This window comes from Pipistrellus hanaki (assembly GCF_964339955.1).
Source record: "Pipistrellus hanaki genome assembly, chromosome: 11".
Taxonomy (NCBI): domain Eukaryota; kingdom Metazoa; phylum Chordata; class Mammalia; order Chiroptera; family Vespertilionidae; genus Pipistrellus; species Pipistrellus hanaki.
The window spans coordinates 34,889,582-34,916,960 of NC_140513.1; the positions used below are offsets into that span (position 1 = coordinate 34,889,582).

Genomic DNA, 27,379 nt, shown 5'->3' on the forward strand with positions numbered 1-27,379 from the left:
GAGACACCTGTGATTTACCAAGCCACCACGATTCCTCCTTTAGGCCCATTATTGTTAATTATGTCTACACTTAGTAAGTATGTGTAATTATTTTTTTTTACAATGGACTATTTACTTCATTCATCTAACATTTTGGCTGACAGCTTTGCTATCTTTTTGAGGAAATACATATATTTAGCCTACAACATGTATATTTCTAAGCATTATACTGTCTAATAGATTATTTGAAAATTGTACTGTCTTTGACCAGGGTTATATTTAATGTACATAAAGGGAAATATGAGGACATTTCTGCCTATACTAATTTAGAAACTGTACATTCTAAAAGTCTAAAAAATGGGCAGTTATGATAAGATAGGTATCAGATGGAATGACAAATCAGAATAAAACGTGGCTTGAATTTAATCATTTGTTTCTCTTTTTTAAAATCTTTTTCTTTTCTTAATTAATCTGAGAGAGAGTGATTGTTTCTTGCCTACACACACCCAACCGGGATCAAACCCGAAACCTGGGTATGTGCCCTGACCAAGAACTAAACCTGCCACATTTGGTACTGAGGAGAGACAGATGGAACTGGGATGATGCTCCAACCAACTGAGCTATACTGGCCAGGGCAATTTGTTCTCTTTACAGGATTGCAAACTTGAGAGGTTTTTCTTTTAATATTTTATTTGAAAATAACTTCAAATTATAGAAAAGCTGTAAGAATAAAACTATTTTCTCTTAACCGGATTCACCTGTATACATCCCATCTCATTTGCTGTACAGTTTGCTCACTTGTTCTGTGTGTGTGTTTTCTGGACCATTGAAAAAGTAAAATGCATACTTGGTGGCCCTTTATCCCTAAATAGTTCAGTGTACATTTCCTAAGAATAAGTACATTCTCTGATATAACCACAGTATAGTCATCACCTTCAGGAAATTTAAAGTTAATAAAAACACTTATCTAACCTACTGTCTATATTCCATATTTTAAAATTGACCCATTCATGTCTAATAGGGATCCATTCTAAGATCACACATTGCATTTAGTCGTCTTATCTTTTTAGCCTCCTCTAATCTGGAACAACTCACTCCTTGGCTATTCTTTGTCTTTTGCGACACTGACATTTTTAAAGGCAACAGTTCCTTTTTAATACTTGTTTCTCATTTGGCATTTGTCTGATACTTCCTCCTGTTTAGCTTCAGGTTAATCATTCCCAGCCTGACTCCTGCATAGGTCATGTGGTATCCTTTTCGATATATCATATCCAGTTCCATCTGTCTCTCCTCAGTGATGTTAATTTGCGCTCTTGGCTTTGTAGTTGAAGAAATTCCTTGCACTTTAATCCAGCACAACTCTCAGCCCCTGAAGCTGGTGAGCAGTTCCGTTAAGACAATGGAAAGGAAGCCCTAGCTGGTTTGACTCAGTGGATAGAGCATCAGCCTGTTGACTGAAGGGTCCCAGGTTGGTTTCCAGTCAAGGGAAGGTGCATGGGTTTTGGGTTCAACCCCCAGTGGGGGGGGGGGGTTGGAGGGAGTGGGGACATGCAGGTGGCAGCAGATCAATGATTCTCTCTCAACATTGATGTTTCTCTCTCTCCCTTCCTCTGTGAAATCAATAAAAATAAAAGACAATGATACATGCAAAAAAGTGAAACTAGACTACCAATTTACACCATACATAAAAATAAACTCAAAATTGGTAAAGGACTTAAACATAAGATGGAGAACCATAAAAATCTTAGAAGAATCCATAGGCAGCAAAATATCAGACATATGTCGTAGCAATATCTTTACCAATGTTGTTCCTAGGGTAATGGAAACTAAGGAGAAAGTAAACAAAATGGGACTACATCAAAATAAAAAGCTTCTGTACAGCAAAAGAAACCATCAATAAAACAACAAGAAAGACCACTGCATGGGAGAACATATATTATAACCAATGTTATAACAGATAAGGGCCTAATCTCTAAAATTTATAGGGAACTCATACATCTTAACAAAATGAAGATAAACAGTCCAATAAAAAAATGGGCAAAAAACTTAAATAGATACTTTTTGAAAGTAGACATACAGAAAGCCAAGAGACATATGAAAACATGCTCAAAGTCACTAATCATCTGAGAGATACAAATCAAAACAACTGTCACATCTGTCAAAATGCCTATCAACAAATCGACAAATGACAAGTGCTGGCAAGGATGTGGAGAAAAAGGAACCCTCATGCACTGCTGGTGGGAATGAAGACTGGTACAGCCACTGTGGAAAACAGTACGGAGTTTCCTCATATTAAAAATGGAATTGTAATTTGACCTAGTAATCCCATTTCTAGGAACATATCCCAAGAAATCAGAAACACCTATCAGAAAAGATATATGCACCTCTATGTTCATAGCAGCATAATTTACAATCGATAGGATTTGGAAACAGCTTAAGTGACCATCAGCAGATGAGTGGATTAGAAAACTGGCACATCTACATAATCAAATACTATGCTGCTATAAAAAAGAAAACTCTTACCATTTGCAACAGCATGGATGGACATGGAGAATATTATTAAAAAGTGAAATAAGCTAATTGGAGAAAGATAAATCTCACATGATCTCACTCATTTGTGGAATATAATGATGACATAAACTGATGAACAAAAATAGATCCAGAGACAGAGAAGCATTGAACAGATAGTTCAGAGGGAAGGCAGGGAAGGGAAGGGTGGTAACAGATAAATCAGAGGGAAGGCAGGGGAGGTGGGTAAGAGATTAGCCTAAGGACTTGTATGCATGCAAATAAACATAACCAATGGACACAGACACTAGGTGGGGGAAAGGGGATGTGTTGGGGGCTGGGCGTGGCTGAGGAGAGGTTAATGGGGGATAAAGGAGGCATATGTAATATTATATGTAATACTTTAAACAATAAAGAATTTTTTTTTAAAGACAATGGAAAGGAAGTTATTCTGTGAGAATGAGGAAGAGGGTTGTCAGAAGTCAGAGCTAGCATCAAGGCTAGAAGTGACTTTTGAGATAATAAAACAGTATTAATAGTTATGCCATTAATATTGGTAAGAAATGCTAACATGAGTCCTTACCTAATGTGCCAAGCACTTCATTATGTACTTTAAATGATGTATTAGTTTGCTATTGCTGTCTTAGCAAGTTACCACTAATTTAGCAGCTTACATTACAGATTCATTATTTCACAGCTCTTTGGGTTAGAAGCTAGTATGGATCTCACCAGGCTAAAATCAGAGTCCTTTCTGGAGCTCTAGGTACTGGTTCTTTGCTTATTTGAGATGTTGGCAGAATTCAGTTCCTTGTAGTTGTAAAACTGAGATCCATCCCTTTGCTGGCCATCAGCTGAGGGCTGTATCCAGCTTTTAGAGACACCCACCCCCCCCCACATTCCTCATCTTGGGAGGGCGGGCCCCTTCAGCTAGCTTCAGAGCTGGCAATGCTGGGTCTCTTCTTCTCTTTCATTCCTCTCACCACAACTGGAAAGGGTCTCTGCTTTTATGGACTCATCATGCTTATGACTGGGTCCATCTGGATAATCTAGAATAACATCCCCATCTTAAAATCTTTAACCTTAAGCGCATCTTCCAATTCCCTTGTGCTATGTAAGGCAATACATTCACATGTTCCAGGGATTAGGGTGTGGGCATGGTTGGAGGAGCCCTTCATCTGCCAACCACAGATGGGTCATCTCATTTAATACCACGATGCTGTGAGGCAGTACTAAAATTATCCCAAGTATCTATGATGCTACCAAAGTTTAGAGAAGCTAAATGAATTTCCCAGAATCGTACAGCCAGTAAGAGGCTGGGGCAGGATTCACTTTAGGCAGAGGGATTTATCTAATCTGAAAAAATGTTTATTTTAGCAGCAAAATCCTTTACCAAATGGATAGGTATGAAAAATAAAATACATGCCAAAACCGGTTTGGCTCAGTGGTAGAGCATCGGTCTGCGGACTGAAAGGTCCCAGGTTCGATTCTGGTCAGGGGCATGTCCGTTGGTTGTGGGCACATCCCCGGTAGGGGGTGTGCAAGAGGCAGCTGGTTGATGTTTCTCTCTCATCGACGTTTCTAGCTCTCTCTCTCTCTCTCCCTTCCTCTCTGTAAAAAATCAATAAAATATATTTAAAAAAAAGAAAAAAGAAAAGAAAAATAAAATATATAAAAGAGATGAAAGCAAAGCTGCCCTGGCTAAATTGGGAGAAGTGTATGGTGGGAGAGGAAGGGCCTTCACAGAACAGGGTGCAGACCACTGATCCACCCAGCCCCTCTGTGAAGATGTGAGCTCCGGAGACAAGAGTGAAATGACTTGCTTTAAGTGAGCTCTGGGACTACAGTCTGGCTCTTCTACTCCCCACAAGGGTTCTTGGAAACTGTGCACCACAGATTTACCTGTTAGGAGCCTGCCCATTTATTTGTTCAGGAAGTAGGCATTGAGCATCTACATGTGGTCGGCAGGATTCTAGGTGTTAATAATACAACAATACAGATAATAAAGTTTCTGCCTGTCTGGAAGTTATATTTCAGTGAAGAAAGAAATATAGAAAACATGTTTTAAAAGTAAATTAAAAATGAAAATATCAGATAATCAGATAGTTGTATGTGAGCTACCAGAATTAAAATAAGGTGATTGATGTGAGTATGTACTGGGGTATGGGAGTTTGGGAGGGGTGAGGAAGGAGACACACACACACACACACACACACACACACACACACACGTAGTTTGGCTTCTTTAGATTTGGTGCTGAGGGGAAGCCTCTTAGCAGATGACATTTAAACTGAGATGTGATGACAGGAAGGAGCCAGCAAGGTTATTGTCTCAGAAAGAGCAGTCTGAGGGCAGGGGGGCAGAGAGACAGCTGGTGCAGGAACTGGGGGCAAGAATGGCCTAGAAATAATCAAGATCAAGACCCTTGAGTGTAGCTGGAGGGTGAAGATGAGGGGATAGAGGTAGATGATGATGTCAGAGATGTGGGGGAAACTAAAGTTAATAAGGTTCTTTTGAGTAACACACATCTGATGGTTGTCAAGCATTATCTATTAGTTCTATCTTGAGTCAGAATTTTCAAGTATAGAATCTGATTGGCTGAGCAAAGCATAATGCCCCATCAGATGTGTTTGTTCATTAGACAAGGTTCCGGTTCCGATGCTTTCCCCCACTTACTTGCTAAGTTCCCAAGTGGCCCACCTCATGAATGCACAGTTGGGCACAAATATGACAGTTGGACAACGACTGTGTAACTGTCATTAGCCATGGTGAAGTCAAGCTGTCACTGGCTTCAAGGTTCTGATTTGCATTTTAATATTCAAGGGTGTAATTACTAAACCTAGGCCCAAGGAATAATTGACAGGTTTTATGTTGAAATCTCAATAGGTCAGACTTCTCATTTGTAAAACTTTTCAGTTGCTCCTTTGCCGAGCACATAAAAGGAATTTACTTCTGAACTGAGACCATGTATGCCAAATTTTTATAGCCTTAACTATAGTATTTTATCACTACTATAAATGGTTCTTGACTCACTTCCCACAGACCCTTCAGTGCTAAAAGCAAGAGGTCTCCCTAATTCACTTGTTTCAATTCATAGAAGATTTCTAAGTTGAAGCTAGGTCATTTGGATAATATTTCAAATGTACAGGCTGCATTTCTGCTAAACACAGTAAATCTGAAATTTTACAATTGGGTTGGGCACTTAGCATGATTGTATTGGGCTTTCCAGTAAGTACCCCTTCAAAACAACTTCCTTTTTGTTTCCTGGCTCACGTCTAGACTGCACCCAAAGGCTTGCTATTATAACTGAAATGTTGGGGACATGGTAATATAGAGAGTACATTTTTAGGTTGATTTATTTTTTCTAAAGGAACATCTAGGTTTCTAACAATTATTGTAGGGCATGAAGTTCCATTATGATGATAAATCAAGCTGTCAACACTTTCTGGTCCAAGTCAGAGGTTGGAGAGATTGAGAAACTTTTATATTCTAATATTCCACCCTTTGCATCTTCAGATTATACACGTTACCCCTCTGGAGGCAATGCCACATTTGTCCTTGGATTTTTCTCTTGTCCTGGTGATCTGATTGAGTGGCACTGCTCAGGTAGAAATGCATTGCTCCCAGTGGTCTCCTCCCCCAGTCCTTAGTGGCTGTCAAACAAGGGACTGAGGGGTACGTATCCCTGGTCTGCCTGTCTGGTTCCTACAGAACATTTAGTTGTCTCTCCTAGTGGTGGACAATCTATAGGTAGGCAGAACACACTCTTTTTATGGAAAATATAGGGGGGAAAAAGTTGTCTGCTACAGATGGCCATACACACAGCTGGGAGGAACAAAGGTTTGATTGACCTGGTAATGTCACTGGTGAGAACATGACTAATGTTGGGAGATGTCAGCATGGATACTCCTAACCTTCAGTGCTTCAGCTTTGGGTACTTGATCAAGAGGTGGTAAGTGAGGCATGGCCTTGCCCTAGACCCCGTCCCTGAGCCCACTGTCTTCCACAGCTTGCTGTGCTGTCCGGTCTCCATTCTACTTCTGGGCTGGAAGCTGAACTGAAGGCTGTTGGTAGGGCTGCAGCCAAAGTTTCTCTGTTGGGAGTTGCAGGGAGACTTCATGGAAAGGATGAGTCTTGGACTCCTACCAAATTCCCCTCTTGTTGACTTTTAGAAGGCTGGAATTTCAGGCTCTAGAGGTGCAGAGGCAATTTACTGACACTCATTGTTGGCTCTACTCTTAGTTGGAGACCTGCCTGTTGAGCAGCTGGGTATCAACATGCAGATGCTCTCCCACCTCACCCACACTCAGCTCTTCTCTATTCTGGTGTCTGCTCTGTGACTTAAATAATTTTTCTCCTCTTTAACCAGTGGAGCTGGAAGCTCTTTCTGCCATCTGGTAAAGGACTGTGAAATGGCTGTGTGGCAGTGGCACAGGGAGATGGAGTATTGGAGGTGAGACGAGGACAGCTAACAAAAACCACAGACATGTACTGAGTGCCGCCCTGATGACAGACACTATGTAAGTGCTGTGACGCAATGGCACACAAGTCAGACGTTGTATACCAACAGGCCTCTTGGTGATGGCTGACAGGAAAGAAGAGGAGAAAGCAAATGATATTTTATTTTTATATTAATAATAGAGCCTCTTGGTTTTTCTCTCTTAGAGAGTCCAAGATATGATCATCTTTCTAGTTTTCATTATAATCTCTAGGGCCATATTAAGAGGTAAAATAAAGGCAACTCATGGATATTTTTCCTTTGTAAAATAGGATGGAATTAAGAATTGAAAAGATATGGGACTTGCCCAAAGATTTCCATTGTGGTAGGGGAAGGATGGAGATAGATATTAAGATTTTAGACTTCATTTTCCACAATACTTCAAAATCAAATAAGGTCTAACCATCCACAGTTCTAGTCTCTACTGTTGTTCTCACTTTTCTTTGTTTTAAACCTGATGGACAGACATACGCTGAGGGGTTGGTTGCTGAGGGATTTCAGAAAAATCAAACATATTTTTCACTAACAAAGTAATTTGGCAACACTTTTCCAGCTCATTTGGCAACACTTTTCCAGCTCTCAAACATACAAAAAAAAAAATGGTTTTCTAGATAGTTCTGTAGGCATGAAATCCATCCCACCAGCCTAGCTGCCCCTTACCCCCAGTCTCTGGAGGTGAATTGTTGCAGACCCCCCATTGCTTTCAGGAATGGCAGCTTGCCTTCTGAGCCCCTCCACCCTGCATGCAGTGCTCGACCACCCTCTGCGCTTTTAACTAGATTTGTTTTGAAAGTCATTGGCTCAGTTCTCTTTCTGCAAGTATACGTGATCCAGACAGCCTTGGCTCACAAGTTGACTTCACAGGTCAGTTACACAACAAGTAGGAAGAACTTTGATTATACCCTTCTCTGGGGGAAAATGGTGTAATAATACCAAGAGCCAAGACGATGAGCTAATTGCTCTAGAATTGAACTTAGGATACCTCGCCACTAATTTTCTTCTCCCTCATAACTAGAAATGTGAACTTGAATGCAGGAGGAGCAAAGGGAAATGCCAGGAGACATAACTGAGGAGCATTTAAGAGTATAGCCAAGAATGAAACAAATATAGCAGATTGACCTTTTTGCGAAAATGATGTCTGAGTAATCTACTCTGGAAAAAGAATAAATATTTGATGCTCTGTGGATTTGGAGCCAGACAGTTCTAAGTTTGGATTTGCCTCTAAAACTCATTAGCTATGCGACTTTGAGCAAATTACATAAGATCTCTGTGCCTTGGTCTTTTCATCTATAAAGTGGGGATAGCATTTTGAACAGAGAAGATTGTATGAGGATTAGAGATCATAGCTGTGCACCTAGCACAGAATAGACTGTACGTTGTAATTATAATCATAAAATGCATCAGCCTCTGCTTCAGCTTCCCTCCTCAACAAAGAATTTTAAACATGATATTGAAATTTTCAGTTTGATATACCTATTTTCATCAGTGATTCATACACCTATTTTAATGAATTTTGATCACACATTATAATCAGCATTTTTTGAGAAAAAATATTTTTTATTGATTTCAGAGAGGAAGGGAGAGGATGAGAGAGATAGAAACATCAGTGATGAGAGAGATTCATTTATTGGCTGCCTCCTGTACACGTCACACTGGGCATGGAGCCCACAACCCTGGTATGTGCCCTGACCAGGAATCAAACCATGACCTCCTGGTTCATAGGTCAGTGTTCAACCACTGAGTTACAGCCAGTTGGGTGAATTGGCAATTTTTTAAAAAAAATACAGATGCCTGAGCCTCACCCTAGACCAATTAAACCAGAGACTTTGGGGTTGGGTCCCAAGACTGCATTTTACATGATGCTAACACGCACCTAAGGCTAAGAACCACTGGCCTTTCCCATTTACATGTAAGCCCCTTGAAAGCAGAAAGTGTGCTTTATTTTCCTTTCTATCCCATGCTTACTTAGCCTGATGTGGAAGCTCAGTGAATATTTCTTGAACCAAATTAGAAAAAATTAGAGAAAGTTGTCTAAATTCCCCAGACTGGGCTCATCTGGGCACTTCTCTTGGGCAGCAGATAAAGGCAAGAGAATCAGAATATTATCATTTTCACAATAGAGATTTGGAAGAGAAGTATAAAGAAAGGTCAGGGTCCTTTCAGCTGACAATTCATCTATTGACTACAATATCATTTATCACTGGTCCTCTTTTGGACTCTGGTTGTCAAGGGATCAGAGAAGTGAGACAGCAGAATACTTTGGGAAACTCCATCAGTTAAAAACACACACAACTTCCTTAGAAAAATTTCTTTGAAAGAAGGAGAATGTCAGGCACTTCCATGGTATGATAATGGGCAAGATCAGAGGAGAGAAATCAGTGAATTAGTGGGCACACATTTGGGACTGTTTAGTGTACAAACATATGATGTGAGACCTTGGAATATACCAGTAGCAGTCCCAGTTATTATCATGGTGAGCATGTCATTAGGATATTCACAAAATTAGTTTCTCTTTTGTAGGCACATGGCAGGATTGTACCTCTCTACTCTGTGGTCTTGGGCATACCGTGTTATTGGCCAAAAATATGTGAGTGGGAAGTTACAGGTGTCACATTCTGGGGATACGTTAAGAGCCAGTGTAGTTTTCCTCTATCACATAAGGTAATGGCTGCACCGTCAGCTGGGGCCCTGGATTGAGGATTATGCAGAGCAGAGTTCTCAGCTGCTGTGTGGAGATGTAGCATGAATGAGAACTAAGCCTTTACGTTTTCGAGGATTCGGGGGGTCATTTGTTATCAAATCCTGCCTATCATAATGTATACATATAACAAAAAGCTTCTAAGCTAGCCATTTCTTCTGTGAAAAGAGTAAAGAGAATTTTGAAGCTGATTGTTTACTAACCCTGTCACTTCTCCTATGCATTAAATTGGTCAAATTTCAACACCTTTCTAATCCTCAGTTTCTCCATCTGTAAAAATCATCGAGTTGTCAATGTGAAAACACATCATTTACCGTAAGTGTTTAGCAGAGTGCCTGGTGAATGATGATGCTTGGTAGATATTAGGATATACAGTCCTATTATTTGTGAAACAAACTGGACAGATGATGGGAAAGCAGAAAGCACAAAAGCACGCACTAAATATTTTCTAGATGAATTAATGAAGGAAGCCAGGATAAGGGACCACGAATGGCATAACTTCTACAAATTTTTCGAGGGTGGATTCTCTCTACTTTTATATTTTTATTCCTTCTCGACCCCCATCTTTGAAATGAGGTATCATTTAGAAAATGAGGGGAGAGGGAGGCTCTAGTGAATGTAAATAAAAACAATCCTTTTAAGTTATCTTTATACAATAGCTTGCTTGTTTCTCTTTTCTCCAGCAAACTGGTGACAGTGCATTTAGATTCTAATTCTTCCTCTGAAATAGGCTTTTGTTTGGCCTTTTAAAGACAATAGACTTCCTTCCTCATCTGTCCCTGGAGAGGATGGTGACTAATTCCCTGGGCCAGGCACTGAGGTTGGCACAACTGTACATGATGCACCTGGCTCACTAGAAAGAAGGCCCTTTATGAACGTTGAGCTTCACTTTTACCATCAGCAACTTCTTTCTCGTTTAAAGAGACACTAGCCTCATGTAACTTTTATTCTGTAATGCCTTTGGCTTGGAAGGTGCCCAAACTATTTGACACTGTGTTTGTTCTCCTGAAAGTTTGTGGGAAAGGTCCAGTGGGAGATCTGTGTAAAGTGAAATGAATAGTGATCTGTGACTATATTTGATTGGAAGAACCCTGCATGTCTACGCCATTGGAAAAGTAAAACACGGATTTTATGTCCCAGATGTGTCAATATTTTTTTCTCCTATGAATGAGGTCTCACTCCTGAATGGAATTATAGAATGTTTAGAAGCATCCTTGACCTCTAAGTACCAACCCCCACATGATAATAAAAAATGTACCATAACATTGAAAAATGTTATGGGGTCATACTCAACCTCCAATTAAGAATCCCTGGTCTAGGCCCTTTTGTCAAAGATAACAAATGACATACGTGTCAGGAAATACATATCAGGTTGTATGGAACTAATGGTTGTGATGCTTAGTATAATAACTAGATTATCTTGGTAACCAGCAAATCTCTCCATTGTAATTAACTGTTAATTATGGAATTACCTTGAGTGTGTGTGATTATATTGTTCCCAAACAAATTTTCACTTAATGATTTTTAGCTTCTACTGATCACTCTCCCTTGAGTCTACACAGTAAAGGATATTAAAATGATGTTTTTTCTCATTCTTCTGTGCATGTATACCAGCTGAAAATTTTCTGTAAAGAAGAGCTTTCCACTTCCTTTCTTTTAAAAATATAATTGACACATAGATTCTGTTTTAAATAAATCGTAATTATTTTTCATCAGTATTTTGATGCTCATATTTTCCAAATGCTCATATTGTCCTTCTTTCTAGTGACCCAGATGCATCACGCACAGTTGTGCCAACCTCAGTGCATGGCCCAGGCAATAAGCTACAATCATCTCAAGGGACAGATGAGGAAAGAAGTCTATTGTCTTTAAAAGGCCAAAACCAGCAGTCGGACATCCCTCTGGGACCGCTGGCTCCTAACCACTCATCTGCCTGACTGCCTGATCATCCCTAACTGCCTGCCAGCATGATTATTCGTAACCATCTCTGCCTTGGCCCCTGCCACCATGGCTTTGTCTGGAAGGAGGACAGGACAACTGGAGATGTCCAGTCTATCCAGTCTAATTAGCATATTACCCTTTTATTAGTATAGATAGGCATGCTGCTAGTTCTTGTGGGAATGGAATGTGTAAGTTCTCAGGTAGTTTTTTTTTTTAACCCTCACTCAAGGATATATTTTCCATTGCTTTTTAGAGAGAGTGGAAGAGAAGGAGAAGAGGAGGAGAAGAGGAGGGAAGAGAAGGAGAAGAGGAGGGAGAGAGAGGGAGAGATTGATGTGAGAGAGAAACGTCAATTGGTTGCCTTCCACATGCGCCCTGATGGGGGTCAGGGATCAAACCTGCAACCTAGGTACATGCCTTTGAGCAGGAATTGAACCCAAGGTGATAGGGGCCAATGCTCTAATCCAGTGGTCAGCAAACTCATTAGTCAGCAGAGCCAAATATCAACAGTACAATGATTGAAATTTCTTTTGAGAGCCAAATTTTTTAAACTTAAACTTCTAACACCACTTCTTCAAAATAGACTCGCACAGGTCGTGGTATTTTGTGGAAGAGCCACACTCCCAAGGGGCCAAAGAGCTGCATGTGGCTGACAAGCCACAGTTTGTCAACCTCAGCTCTAACCACTTAACTGCACAGGTGAGGGCATTCTCAGGTAATGTCTAGGCACAAACTACCTATGTGTACATACCAAATATTACTGTAAAGAATATTACTATTGGCCTAAAAACAAGGAAAAACAAGAAAAGAGAATTCTACTGGAGAGATCAACAAAGGCTTCAGAAATAAGATGATAGTTGAGTTCAGCCAAGGCAACCCCAAAATCCATAAGGCCCAATATATACATTATAAAGTAAGAGAAATTTTAGAATATAAAATGAAAAAGTAGCAGTATTTAAAGTGTTCTAGTCATCTCTTCTGTAATCCACTGCACTGTGTACTTCCTTCTATTCTGGCAGGTTGCCTTGCAAAGGGTTTGGCTCCAGGTGTGTCACTGTGATAGCCAGAGAGGACCTTTCAGCAGGATCATAGCCATAGTGACTTGGAATTCCGGTGCAGGCACATAGTAGACAATTAAAATTTAATCAAGGAATGAACTAAATATTTTAAAAGCACTCTGTGAAGTCAGTTGAACTTTCTGATTTTTTACAAGTTGATTATTTTGGGTTTTGAGTCCCCAGATGGCTAGTGAGTACTATAGAATTCGTTATCCAGTGGCTACACTTGTTCTCATCTTTAGCCAGGCATCTAAGGGTAGGGTGGACAATGCAGGTCCCCAGTGATCATGGTTGCCACTGTTCCCACCTCTATGCCAAGATCCTCACTGATCCTGAATGGGTCCACACACATTCATACATCCATTAAACCCGAGAGTCAAAATCACAAAAAATTCATGTTTGAAATTTGACAGGTGCACATGCAGCTTGTTGGTTGTGCACACCTTTTATATGCACAGAGATGCTAGCAAGGACACATAACACACAATAGCAAAGTTGTAAAAGAGGCCACAAAAATTAGCTGGGATGTGAAACCTAATGTGAAAATATGGTCTGAAATGGGAAAAAGGATAATCAGTATAGTCAAAACATTTATCCTTGCTCCCTGAAAGAATGATCACTTCTTACCACCTCATAAGAGATGCTAGAATTTGCTTATCATTTTAATTTTTGTACTTTTATTACTGAAGTTTAGGTCTAATTTTGCTTCCAAGAAAATTAGCATTTTACTCTCTGATCTAAATGTTACCCCCTTCTGAAGTATAACTCCATTATTATTTTTTATTTTTCAGTAATATATGCCCCACTTCATAGTGAAAGACAATGGGAGAATGGTATTCAAGTTCCTAAAACTTCTATTTTGCGGTCACAAATATCACAGAGAATACATCATTTCCATGTAAGTCAGAGAGAATTGGTGAGAGCCATCAGGTAAATTATAATTCATGTGTAATATTTAAGAATTAAGGAAACCCATTCGAGAAAGTCACCAACAAGCCCACTTAATGCTGGCACAGTCTGACCTCTTGCAACTTCACGAGTACATCATGAAGCATTGGCTTCACTGGGCAGCTTATTAGAAATGCACATTCTAGGGCTCTACTTAGACCCATGAATCAGAATTTGCATTTTAACAGTTTTTTCATAGTATTTTGCGTGCACATTAAAGTTTTAGAAGCAGGAGTTAATCAATCACAGGGCTTTCATGGAAACTCCATGAAAAGAAATTATTCCATCAATCTTTAATTTTGGTTGGATTTTCTTTTAAAGATCCACAGACCCAAATGCTTAGTAGTTTCAATATCTTGCGTAGATTTACATCATGATGCATTCCTGGAATTTGTTGGCCTTGCTGTTTTTCATTTTGCATCCAATCCAGTAGTGCCCTGTGGTACAGATTGCCCCTATCTATCTGTCCACAGGAGAACCAGGTGTGTATGGGGAGAAGAGAGGTGCCAGTGATGTGAATTAGAGAATTATGTGGAAGACTGATAAGAGCTTTTAATTATGTGATGGGGAGTTCAGCTCACTGTCACTACATTGCTTTTTCTCCAAGGATTGTCTTAAGCTTAAAGTCATTTTTGCAAAGGAATACCCTCTAACTCCCAACAGGCTTCTGCATTTCACATACCAAGTGAGTGAGTAGGCATATTACTTTGCTTGATTTTATTTCTCTCCCATCATTGTTCATTTTCAAATTAGTGATCTCGAGAAGCTAAGGAGAGGCGAGGTCCCCGGCACTTAGAAACATGGTTGCTATAGGTATTCCCTGCCAACTAGCTAACAACCAGAAGAAAAGATACCTGTCCTTTCCTTGACTTGAGTTTCAAGGAGACAAGTGACCCTATCCATTGCATGGGAGTGAGCCCACTTAGTGGATATTGGTGATGACAACAATAGCAAGAGTCTCTGCTGAAGGAATGACAGGGTGTGTGGAAAAGGACATAACTATTTTAACTCTTGAATCAACAAAGGAAGATGACATACCCAAGCTGCATCCCAAACATCCTTCTTCGCAAGGCACACATTCTCCAAGGTCTGGGTCTTGGACTTCACCTATGCAGTGAGAAGAGTGAAAAACAATTCATTTTCACGGAGTGGAGATACACCAGTTGCTATGAAAATCATCTTCGTGTGTAGCTTATTTTCAAGCAAGTAGTAGAGCAATTATGAAACCTACAACCATCTTCAAGGATCGATGTGTCACCCACAATTTTATCTCTTTCATTAATTTACTTGATTAGATCACATTGATTGGGTACAGATAGAATAGAGTGGGACTATATGCCACTTGTATTGGAATTAAGCTGGTACATTTTATTTGTTAAATAAGTTCTGGGAATTTGGAATTGGGAATATAAATAAACAGGCTCTTTCTTTTGTTTTTAATCCTCACCTGAGGATATGATTTTGTTGATTGATTGATTGAGAGAGAGAGAGAGAGAGAGAGAGAGAGAGAGAGAGAGAGACAGAGACATTGATGTGAGAGAGAAATATTGATGGGTTGCCTTCCGTGTATGCCCTGAATAGGGATTGAACCTGAAATCTAGGTATGTGCCCTGACTGGGAATCAAACCCACAAGCTTTTGGTGAACAGGTTATTGCTTCAACCACGTGAGCAATCCGGCGAGGGTGAGGTTCTGTCTCTTTTATTCTGGTCTAGAAATTATCTTGGAGCTCTTTCTCTTCAGCATCAGATTAGGCATAATTCTTATACAAAGCAGAGAAAGTTTGCAGTATTCTTACATGGAAAAATTCTGTTTTTAAAATCTCCCTCTTCCTATGTAAGATAAGGAATTGGTCAATAACTATAACTTACAATTCACAGGATATTTTAATATTTTCAGGTAGTTTTAGGTAGGATGACTCTCTCTGGTTTCTCACAGCAACCATCTTGGTGCTGTGCTCTCCCTTTTACAAATGAGGAAACAAGCAGCAGAATGCAAACTAATTTTGTCTAGAATCTCACAACTAGTAATTAAGAAGGAGAAAATTGTTGGCCATGACTTCCAGACTCTCATCTAATTTTCTCTACCCGATACCCTTCCCATGAACCCTCCACTCAAGATTGATTTCTGTGTGATTAATTGCAGTCATTATGGATTATGTCTGGGGAAACACAGAGAAAAAGTGTGTAAGGGGAAGAGAGAAGGGCAGCAATCACTGTTCCCATTTGCTGCGTAGTCACGCAGAGTCATCCCAGGCACTGACAGAAAACCAAGAAGACAATTCAAGAGTGTGGGTCATGTAGGGGTACAGTTCCTCCTGCCACCTCCTGGAGAAGGGCAGTGGCCCCAGAGCAGCCTTACCTGGTCCGCACTCTAACTTCTGGCAGGTGTGGTTGGTGGACGCTATGAAGTAGCCATTCGTGCATCGTGTGCAGATGTCTGCGCTGTGGCACAGCTCACAGTTATCCAGGCAGGGTAGGCAGGTGTGCTCCTCTGCAGGGTAGTGCCCCATTGGGCAGGTCTCCCGACACTCCCCCAAGTGCAGGAAGCGCTCCTGGCCTTGCTTATCTGAACAGGTAGAGGAGCAACAGCAACAACAACAACAACAACAACAACAAAAAAGGGAAAATGTACACAATTAACTTTAAACTAATATAATTAATATATTTTATTTAAAAAGAAAACATGACCAAGTGCTTCTGCCCCTAGGGGAACAGAAGTATAAGAATGGAATACCTTAATCAATAAAGAAATTAAAAAAAAAAGGTTTTTCTTGGGGTCCTTTCAGTGTCTGTAGAAGTCCACAGTCATAGAGGTTAGATATCCCATGAGAATAAACAAATGCTTACTGATAGACATGTTTTTTGTGTGTTTCTTTTTTATGACAGTGCAGTCTTTTAGAATGATTTTGAATTCTGTTATCAAAATCACATGCTTGTGTTAGCTGTCTGAATTTTTGCGTGGCTGCCAATTCCTACAGTGGCAGCCACTCAACACTAGACGCCTTCATGTGCATCTCTGAACGTCCCTGAACTCAGCCAAGACTGGAGTCTACCAGGAAAGAATCAGCAGTACCCCCAGCATGAGACTATGGGAATTTACTCCTGGATGAAATGGAAAATTCTAATGAGTTACAAACAATTGCAGTTAATAAAAAGGATTATCAATATATTTTAAAAAGTAAGATTGATAAATATAGATGCACCTAGAAGTCTCCTACCCTCACAGGTGTTTTGGTTTGTGCTGAGTGTGTTTGGGGTATCCATCTTCTTTGAACCAGGTCTCCCATATGTTCCGGCTTGTGAAAAACAGCTGATATGTGCTACCCACATAACCGGGGTCTACTGTTCGCTCATCATGTAATCTACCACGTGAAGATCCAGAACACTGGTCTTCAAAGTGCAAGTGGCTGAATTTGTGGGTAGAGATAGCACTGATCCCATGTTACAAGTTCAGAAACTGAAAGTTAGTATAATGTTAGGTTGAACAACATGGAAGTACCAGCATTCAACTATTTTTTTTAAGAGGGCCAAATTTCTCAGATATAGGTAGGATGAGCTGAGGGAGAACAGTGGTAAGCCTACTCTTTCTGACCCACAGTTTTACCTTCTCTACACTTTCATGTGACATCAACTCAGGATACAGAGGCTTAGGGGCATTTAGGTACATATTTACTGAATGATTGAATGAGTAAGTGAATTAATATTTAGCAATATTCCTATTTTCCCAACATTCCAAATGGATCTTAAATAATGATGATGGGTTCAGATATTAGAGAAAATGTCTCCCAATCCCATTTTTATTGTTTAGACATGGCTTTATTATCTCTACAGCTTTGGATATTATAATTTGGGTTTAAAGGACAAAAATTTGAAGGGTTTTGGTATTTTAAATATACAGACACTGCAAAAGGAGGCCATTTAGATGCCTTGACAATGGCCAGCTTTCCTCATAGGCTTGGTCCAAGAGTATGCCAAGATTTGGTCATTTTCCAAATAGCTTGAGTACTGTGGCAGCTCACTTAGTTGGGTCTGATAGTTTGGATACCCCATTTGATTTAAATCCCTTGCATAAATCTTATCGGTGCTTCTCTTTTTTGCAAACAAGGAGAGACTTAAAGAGAAGTGAGGAACTAGAACCCAGGATTTCTGACTGCTACTACTGATGTTCTTTCTACAGAATCATTCATTCATTCATTCAGTTATCTTGTGTGCCTTCCATATGCCAGACACTGTGCTAGTGCTCAAAATACAACAGAAAATAGGTAAAACCACTCACTACGCTTACAAAGCATAATCTTATGAACAAGATAGGTATCAAGTGAGAGGTGGCTTATAAAGTGAGTAGTGCAGGATTCCAAGGATCCTCTTATGAGGGGCACTTAACCTAGAAAAGGAGTGTAGGACAACCCATATTGAGGAAATAACTTTGCGACTGAGACCTAAAGGATGAATAGAAAGAGGTTAGTCAGACAGTGAGTGGGGAACATCTCAGGTGAAGTCTTTGAACAGCTAGAGAAATCAAATGCCCATAGGAATAAGGAAGTAAAAACAATAACAGTAGTAGTAATAACAATAAGTTAATATTTACTGAGTGCCTCTTATATACCCAGCCCTGTTCCAAGTGCTTTATTATTTTGTTTTACTAAGTCTTAATTTCATTTCCAGAATAATCCTAAGAGGGGCAACCATGATCATCATCTTAATAAATGAGGAAGGAAACAGAATGAGCAGGCTGGAGATAAAACTTGACATAAATAGACTTTGTTTACATAAAAACACACAAATAATTTAAATTTATGCAAATAAATGTGTTATTTCTTATTTTCCCACAAAAGCATGATACTATCAGTTCTTAATTTTTCTCAATTTTATTATAAGCAAGAATATAAATAAACAATTCTCTTTCTCCAGAAATGCCATGTAGGTATGCTGATGGTGATAACTGACAGCCTCAGAATCAGTGAGAAACTGGGAGTGGTGGGAGTTGTGGAGAAATGCTCTCAGGCCAGACATTTGGGGAATGTGGACCCAGTGTTGTTGCTAGATCTTCCAAGTTTTTAAGAGCAACAAAAAACTAAGGTTTTTCTTCGAAATTTCCCAATTTTAAAATTAAGGTAAAATAAAATATTAATCTGTCCCTCATGAAGTCAAAGTAGGAGTCAAACGTCAGAGGACCTTTAACATCGTGGAATATAATTCAGTGACAGCATAAACTTTGAATCATTAAAACTGGGACAGGGCGGGTCATATTTGTGTTTTGCAGTGGTTACTTTGTTCCCACAGGGCGCTGACAACTTCTAAGTGGCATAGCTCTTCGCTGAAGAGAACTTGACGCAACCTCTATTACCATATTTCTCTGAAAGACTGAATGTGTCCGCCTTAATTTCCTAGCTTTACACTTTTACCTCTATAAACCTTAGCTTAACTATCTCTCTCATGTCTGACACCATATCCTTATGCCCTTTATTTCTTTTTCTCTGGAAAGACATCTCATAGCTTCTCTCTCATCTCAGAGGCAGCGAGTCTACAATGATGTAAACTTGTGTCCTGACAGCAAGCAGCAACTTCAGGGTTGTATACACTCGCTAATCAGCAGCTGCCTAACCTCAACCCCTTCACCCCTGAGATGAAGCTTCTGAGTCAGATCGGACAATGTCCCTGAGAGAACAGGTTTCAAGCAACAAAGAACAAGTGACCAAACAGACTAGACTTCCTCACCTACTCCACAGGAGGTGCAGTTGGATGGCTCGTTTCCCTGGCATTCTTGGCAAGTGTAGTGGCATGGATGGCATTGGTTCTTCAATGCAAATTTTCCGGAGGGACAGTCTAAGACGCAGCGGCCACCATCCAAAATCCTAAAGGAAAAGCAGATTTTTAAAATCTGTAAGGGTGGCTTTCTGGAGTAGCTTTCAATTTTAGAACATGTGGTGTTCATGTTTCACTGCACAAACTTGGTTTCATTGTTCCAGAAACAAGGGGGATGCCTGGAACTGATCATCTTAGACCGTGTGGAATATTATTAATCATGCACCCATCCTTGCTTGGCTTGAGGGTTGGACCCAACAGCAGCCGTGCTGGAAACTGCCTGGGGATGCAGTCCTGATCTGGATTGCAAATAAGCTATCCAGTGCCGGCAGAGATTAAACCCATATTGTAGGCCCCAGACAATCCCAGCACACAGTTAGAGGATGGTCTTTGAATTTTCAAGACTCTAAGTGGAACTTTGAATTCAGAGACCTTGGAGAAAATATCCTTCCTTTAGATATGATCATGCCCTCACTTTGCAAGGCAGATGTCAGCTCTAAGGGCTCCCAGAGGGTAGAACGAAGCACTGTTCTGGGTTTAGATGCTACTTATAAACTTGGTCTATGCATTATGGCAAGTATGTGTGTCATTTGTGCAAAGTTTCCTGAATTATTGGGTACCGCATTTCTATTTTCTGACCATGTTTTCAATCCCCTATAAGGGCATTGCAGATAAGTTAGCTGAGCTTCTAAAACCTTTGGCTTTATGCACATATGTCATGGCTAATATTTTCATAGTTTTGCTTCTCTGTTTTACCCTTGCAAAGTAATCTCCAAATAGTATGTGGTTAAGTAAATTGTATTCAAAATGTGTCCTAAGTACAAAACTCAGATAGGTAATGTGAATAGATGAGGTGAGCGAGGGAGGGGGTGTGGCGGGTCAACCCCCAGAGCTTCTAATTCAGTCGGTCCACCAAGGAGAGAGCTGAGAAATTGTATTTTTGACCAGTAACCATGGGTAACATTCATGCTCTGGTCTGGAGAACATTTGAGAGTTGCTGCTCCACCTTCTGCTCACCGATAATCTGAATGGATTACTATGGAGTTTGCTAAATGACACCTAATACAGGTATCTTATAGATGTCTTTAGAGTAGCAGCCACTGTATCAGTTGGATGATTAACTGAGCATGTAGTACTTGCATGCTCCCAAGGGCATAAATGCTGGCATCCAAGCCTGGGAGAACTAAGGGCCTACAAGAAAAGGCAGAGTTTCCTTTCTCTCCACCACCTCTCTCCACTCATACTGGATGCATATGGAAGGCCAGGTGTAGGCCTCATGCCACTTGTTCCTGGGGTGGCCCTGGCCCTGTTTCCATAGGTAGAGTCAGCCCTAAACTGGGATAGGCATTTGAATTCCAGGCTGGGAGGAAATTGGGGTGAGGCAAGGCATGCTGAATAGTGTGTTACTTGCAGCCTTCCATTTTGTTCCAACTCCCTGAAAGTCTGTGTCCTTTGCATCTGTTTGGAAACAGGATAGGATTAAAGCCAACAGCATACAACAGAAGGCTTACTCACTCCTCTCCCCCCCACCCCCGACCCCACACCCCAGGTTTTGGTCACCCTACCCAGCACCACTGGTGTGAACAGTCCTTTTGGCCCCCACAGTAGTGCGTGGAGCCCAGCGCTAAACAGACCCGCACACTTATCTGGTTGCTCATGTCCAATCCTCTGCACCATGGCGTATAATGAGAGGACTGTGTTCCCAGCCCAGGCTTTTAGCTGATGGCACTAAAGCCAACTTGGAATATCCCAGCCCCACCCTGCCTCTGCTTTCTGAGCTAGAATATTTTTCAAAGGATAATTTGGATGTGGCTAGTTAAAAAACAAAATAAAACAAAAAAAACCTCCCTTTAAGAAAAACTGAGCAAGAGCCTTCTGAGGTTTTTAAACAAGGAAACCACCAGGCACTCTGTGAAAAGGAGAATGGGGCGTGTTTATTTGCGAGGGTTCATTTTCTTGCTAAAAGAAGAGGGAATGGAAAATTCATCACCATTTTGTCCTTTGTAGAAAGGCACGGAAGATTGGTTTAGGGAGAAGTTATTTCCCTTGAGAAGGGCAACTAATACTGTCAATGATGGGAACCATTTAACATCACCTGGAAATTGGGGTGGGGGTAAAACAGATGGTGTAATATTTTTTTTAATGTGGGTAACAGGCTGCCTTTCTCACTTGAGTCCTTGATTTTAAGAAAGTACTAAGCACATAATGGTGCTTTAAATTACCTCCCTCCCCTGTCCCTTCAAGAAAGCACAGGTGACCTACCCAGTTTTCGTAAGACCATGCTTCCTTCTGAAGATGGGACTATAGAGGAAACAGTCATGCCTAAGTGCTGGCACAGAATTACATCACCCCCTGTGCCCTCCACCCCCTCCAGAAAACTTGCCATGGACCTTAAAGCAGAGTACCACTTCAAGTGGCTATTTCCACCGACACCAACAGATCTTCCCAGGCGGAGAACAGATACCTTGCCCTGGGCTCCATGGGGCTGTTGAAAACCAGCTCAAGCCATTTTTGGGGTCCCTGGTCATTCCATTTGTGGAATTCTGAGACACTCAGGCAAGCTCATTGCTATAGGGGAAGCACTTCTCTCCCCAAGTCATGTGTGCTCTTGGCCTTTTATGAGCAGTGAACCATCCTAGGTCCATCAGGGCTCATGGAAGGGAAGAAAGCAGCAAAACCAAATGCTAAAGCTGGGCAGAAGCATGCTCTCAACATTGGCACCAAATTTTCCAGAAGCCCCATGGTGTGTGTGTGTGTGTGTGTGTGTGTGTGTGTGTGTGTGAGAGAGAGAGAGAGAGGGGGGGGGGAGAGAGAGAGGCATGTGAACTGAAACAGAAGAGATGGCAAGTCAGGGTTAGCTGGTCCTTTGTGCCCATTGTTGGTTTGGCCTAACTAAAGCCATCATAAAGGCACTTCATGTAACTTCTGGGTGTTTTAATGTTTTAACAGAAGGAAATCTGGCAAAAAGTCTTCTTTTCTTAAATTCATTGAAACATCAAACAAGCCGAAACAGGTTTGGCTCAGTGGATAGAGCGTTGGCCTGCGGACTGAAAGGTCCCAGGTTTGATTCCAGTCAAAGGCATGTTCCTTGGTTGCAGGCACATCCCCAGTGGGGGTGTGCAAGAGGCAGCTGGTTGATGTTTCTCTCTCATCGACTTTTCTAACTCTCTATCCCTCTCAGTTCCTCTCTGTGTAAAATCAATAAAATATATTAAAGAAAAAAAAAAGATTACCTAACATCTTAAAAAAAGAGAGAAAGAAAGAAAGAAAGAAAGAAAGAAAGAAAGAAAGAAAGAAAGATCAAACAAAACATTTGAGGTTGGTAAGAACAGAGGTAACTTAAAAAAAAAAATATATGTGTGTGTGTGTGTGTGTGTATTATTGATTTCGAAAGGAAGGGAGAGGGAGAGAGAGACAGAAACATCAATGATGAGAGAGAATCATTGATTGGCTGCCTCCTACACACCCCACACTGGGTATCCAGCCCACAACCCAGGCATGTGCCCTGACCAGGAGGAATCAAACTGGTGACGTCTTGGTTACTGGGTCAGTGCTCAACCACTGAGCCACACCCGGCTGGGCCAGAGGTAACTTTTAAATGCTTCTAATTAGTTCCTTAATTCTAATTTTGGGGCTGGTTTGGGAGATTAGTTTGGGCCATGAGGATCAGGGCATTACAGAGCTATCTGTGTTAAATAAAAGAGGCAAAAGTACTCCAAGTTTTCAATAGTCTTTAAGGATCTAAACCCAAGGGTTGATGGAAATGCAAAGGAAAAGCTAGAAGATGAAGAGAGGGCTTTTAAGATGTTGATTTCCTGTAAAACAACTTTAGAGTTTAATTATTCCTTAAAATTTTATTGTGGAAAAATTTAAACATATGTAAAATAAACATCACAATACACCCTCCCCCCATTGTATTCTTCACTCAGCTTTAACAATTATCAACACGTAGCCAATCTTATTTCATCTCAAGCCCCACTAATTTACGCGCCCCCGCCCCCCTTTATTGTTTTGAAGCAAACCTCTTAAGTTAAAATCCTTTAAGGATGAACTTTATTCTATCAGGACTGGAGATCCAAACGCTTAAGAATAGGAAGAAACTCGAAGAGACCACCTATTTTGGTTGTTCTGTTAGTCTCCCCATGCCTCCGCCCAAGATCCATTGGTCAGCATTCTCTGTCGTGCTGTGCTGGAGTTGTGCACACTGGATTTGCATCCCCAGGCTCACTTCTCTCATCTGAAAAGGATGTTTCTCATTGGCATCCAGTTAATTTCAGGCAAAGGGAAATACCAGAGGGTTAGAGGAGAGATTGGGATATTTATTCCAGTGAGAGCCACAACTCTGCTTCCACCTCCCGTGGTTCTGGAGTGACTGTGTCCCCTCTAGCTCCAGTTTCTAAGGCATCCCCTCTCCCATGGTTGCAGCTTTGGCTTCAGGCATACAATGTTAAAGCTGCCCCACTATTGCTTGTCTGTGTGCTTCACCATCCCTTAACTTAGAGTCACCTATAAGAATTCATGAACCTTGCACCTAACTCAGAGCTGGGCATGAACCAAGTGTTCAAGGCTCTCTTGAATGGACTTGATTTTACTTAAAGAAATACTTTGGAAAATACTGTGCTGCTTTTTCAAGAGCAAGTAAGTCCACATCATCTTTCAATGTAGTTTCTTTCTTCTCATCTTCTCAAACCCACTTCCAGGAAAATGCAGATAAGAAAAGAAGTTGGGTGGTTCATTGCCATGATACAGTGCCCTTTCTTGGACATATTTGCAAGTTGCTGACATTAAGGGAGAGAGATGGGGAAAGAAATGGAGTGCTCAGGGAGATGAGAAGAGAATTGTTCCTGTGGAACAAGATTTTCTTAGGAAGATATCTTGGTTCAAGGTCCATATACATATTTTTTTTCTTCAAAAGCTAACGCTTGGGTTGCTTAAACAAGTTGAGCCACCTAAATGGTCCAGGAGGTGTATATCTGATCTTGTACCAATAGGCTTAGGTTTTGTTAAATGGCCATTTATGATAGTAGAAATTTTTTCCTCACTTCTGATAAGCCCAAGGGAATGATGACTTCTGGATGATATAGCTGCTTTATTAAACAAATGCTAAAAAGTTATCTTAGTTCAAAAATGTCCAAACATGCAATGGAATTTTATTATTGATATGGTGAGGAATTAGAGGAGGAAAAGAACCCATTTTCAGAAAGCTGTCTGCTTTAAAGTAAATTCAATATTTAGAGGCATAGATATCTCAATACTGGAAAAGGTTACCACAGTTAGCATTGAGAATTCTTAAGGTTTCTTTTGCGGCTCCCTCCCTCAATCCAGCCTTTCCTCCTTCCCTCCCTTTCTCTGTCCCTCCCTCTTTCCCTCTCTTCCTTCTCTTTTTGAGGGAGCTATTTGGAAAGCCAAACCCATACTATTGATTACACACTTTATAGTGTTCAATAAAACAGATTTATATTACTATATGTTGATCACTGTGGGGAAATAAAGAGACAAATATACCACAATTCCTGCTCAGGATATTGCAGTCCTGAGGAAGAATTAGATAAAATCACTGTTGTGTAAGGCAGAGGGAACGTCCATCTTATAGATTCACCTGCACACATCATCCTAGAATTGGGAGAAACTCTGCTTCCTATGCATTAAGCAGAGCAGTGATGAGGCCATTCAAACACCCAGTCAACTATTGCTAAATGCTAGAATCAGAGGAGCATTGACTAAAAATACAACAAGATCCCAACTACCTTATTAGTAGAAATTTTCAGTGTATTAGCAGAGATGCTCATCCCATTCAGATGCTTGCTATTTCCTCACCCACTCAGCTATCCGACATTTATTGAGTGCCTACCATTTCTAACACTGTGATAGAAAATAGAGATACAAAGATGAATATTCCAAGAGGTGTGCATTCTGACAAATGAATGTCTTAAAATGTCACAGTTGCTTTTACGGAAGTTTAGGTAGAACACAGGGGAACATAAAGAGAAAGAAGTTAATTTTACTGGGAAGAGGTAAAAAATGCCTTCATAGCTGCCAGTGTGGCTCAGTGGTTGAGCATTGACCTTTAGATCAGGAAGTCACAGTTCGATTCCTGGTCAGGGTATATGCTTGGGTTGCGGGCTCGATCCCCAGTGTGGGGCATGCAGGAGGCAGCCGATCAATGATTTTCATAATTGATATTTCTATCTCTCTTTCCCTTTCTCTCTGAAATAAATAAAAAATATATTTTAAAAATGCCTTCATAGAACAGTTTAACCTTGAAGGATTCTAGAAATCTGAGTAGATATTTACTCAACAATGGGGATGATATTTGAGGGGTGGGTGTGCAAAAAGGGATGAGATTCCAGGCATTAGTTACCACCATCTTCATTGATGAGAAAAAACCCCTCCAGTGTCCAGGGGACTAATTTTTGTAGTAGTTACTGAGCATCATGGGGAGTAGAGGCCATAGAGGTGGCCATGGAAGGTTACTGTGCCATGAAAGGAATTTGATTCTCCTGCAGGCCCCATATATGCCACTAAGGTGGTAAGCACAATTCTCTCTCAATCTTTCAACCCATGAGCTCTCAGTCAACCATAGGAGATACTAAGAGGCTACTCACCTTGTGACGGGGCAGTCAAGGCAGTTTTCCTGGGTGGGCCCCCAGCACCTGGCACACGAGGCGTCACAGATCTGGCAGTGGCCATGTTCATCCATGTATTCTCCTGGGGGAACAAAATGCAATTGTTTACCTCATTTCTACATGGCCGTGTTTCCGGGGCTGTCAGTCTGAGAGCAGCCAGATCTGTCTGTGGCTGCCTGGAAGCCATGGAGACAACCCAGAGAAAAGAGACCTTGAATGGCTTCAGTTGCCAGTGCTAAATCCTGACCTTATAATAACAACTGCTCCTCTCCCAGAGGCCCTGAAAGTTGGAACCTGAAAAAGTTATGAGGCAATGACATAATTTTGAATCTAGTCAAAATGTGTTAAAAATTTTATAAGTAGAGAGAAGCCAGTGGGGCTTCCAACAGCTCCTGCTGACTTCCCTGTTTAAGGCTGAAGGCTTTATGGCCCACAGAGACCCCAGTTATAGCCTTGGTTCAAGTCAAGGAGCAAACTGGACCCACCTAGGTCCTGTCTCATCACTCTGGGGAGGATTGTGATTACTTGTCAAGAAAGGGAGTTGAAGCTTGGCTGACATTGGACAGATGTCAGCTGCATCTCACCCTGAAAGAGTAACAATGAAGAGATAGCCAGAGAATTCTTCATTTAATTGGAAAGCTTATCTTTCCCAAGGACAAACACAACATGGCCTTTCCACAGAAGCAAGTCCAGCCTCACCAACTTCTTGTAAGCATTTAAGAAATTATTCCCACAGCAAGGGTGGCAGAGAGAGGTGAACCCTCATTGAAGGTGATAATCCATAGATAGGTATGTGGTTCATTGAATTCAACCCTCTACTTACACTATGCTCATCCTTTGTTCCCATTGTCTTATAATAAATTGACTGAAAAGAAACTGAAATTCTTTCAGTCTGATCCAAAGAACCACTTCGGTTTAGAAAGTGATCATGCTCAGAAACTTTAGATTCAGATTTCAGCAGAGTCACAACTTCACTTGCCTCCCACCCCAGCTTTTGTAGCCCTGTTGGCATGTCTGAACATTGTCAATCTGAGATCAGCCAGAGCAGTGAGGTAAGAGGACTTACCAATGGTTCATTTATTTATTAAAATTTTTATTTATTAAATTGATTATGGTGTCATTGGTCAACATAAACATACAGGTTTCATGTGTGTTTCTATGTTATAAGATCTGTATATTGCACCATGTGCCCACCACTCAAAGTCAAATCTTCTCCTGCTACCTTATATTAGGACCCCCATGTTCCCGTACTTCCTTCCCTATGGCAACTACCATACTGCTGTTTGTGTTTATAAGTTTCAGTTTTATATCCCATATATA

At 40.8% G+C, this 27,379-nt stretch overlaps 2 long non-coding RNA genes across 2 annotated transcripts in view; one reads left to right on the forward strand and one right to left on the reverse strand.

The window, feature by feature from the left end:
• Positions 1-27,379, forward strand: part of LOC311630441 — a 119,943-nt gene that overhangs the window by 50,495 nt on the left and 42,069 nt on the right. The window lies entirely within an intron of this gene.
• On the reverse strand, positions 16,091-26,106 carry LOC311630443. The gene is made up of 3 exons (XR_014796382.1): positions 26,039-26,106; positions 19,347-19,483; positions 16,091-16,194 (listed from the first exon to the last, which is right to left on the reverse strand). It is a non-coding gene; the product is annotated as an uncharacterized lncRNA (long non-coding RNA).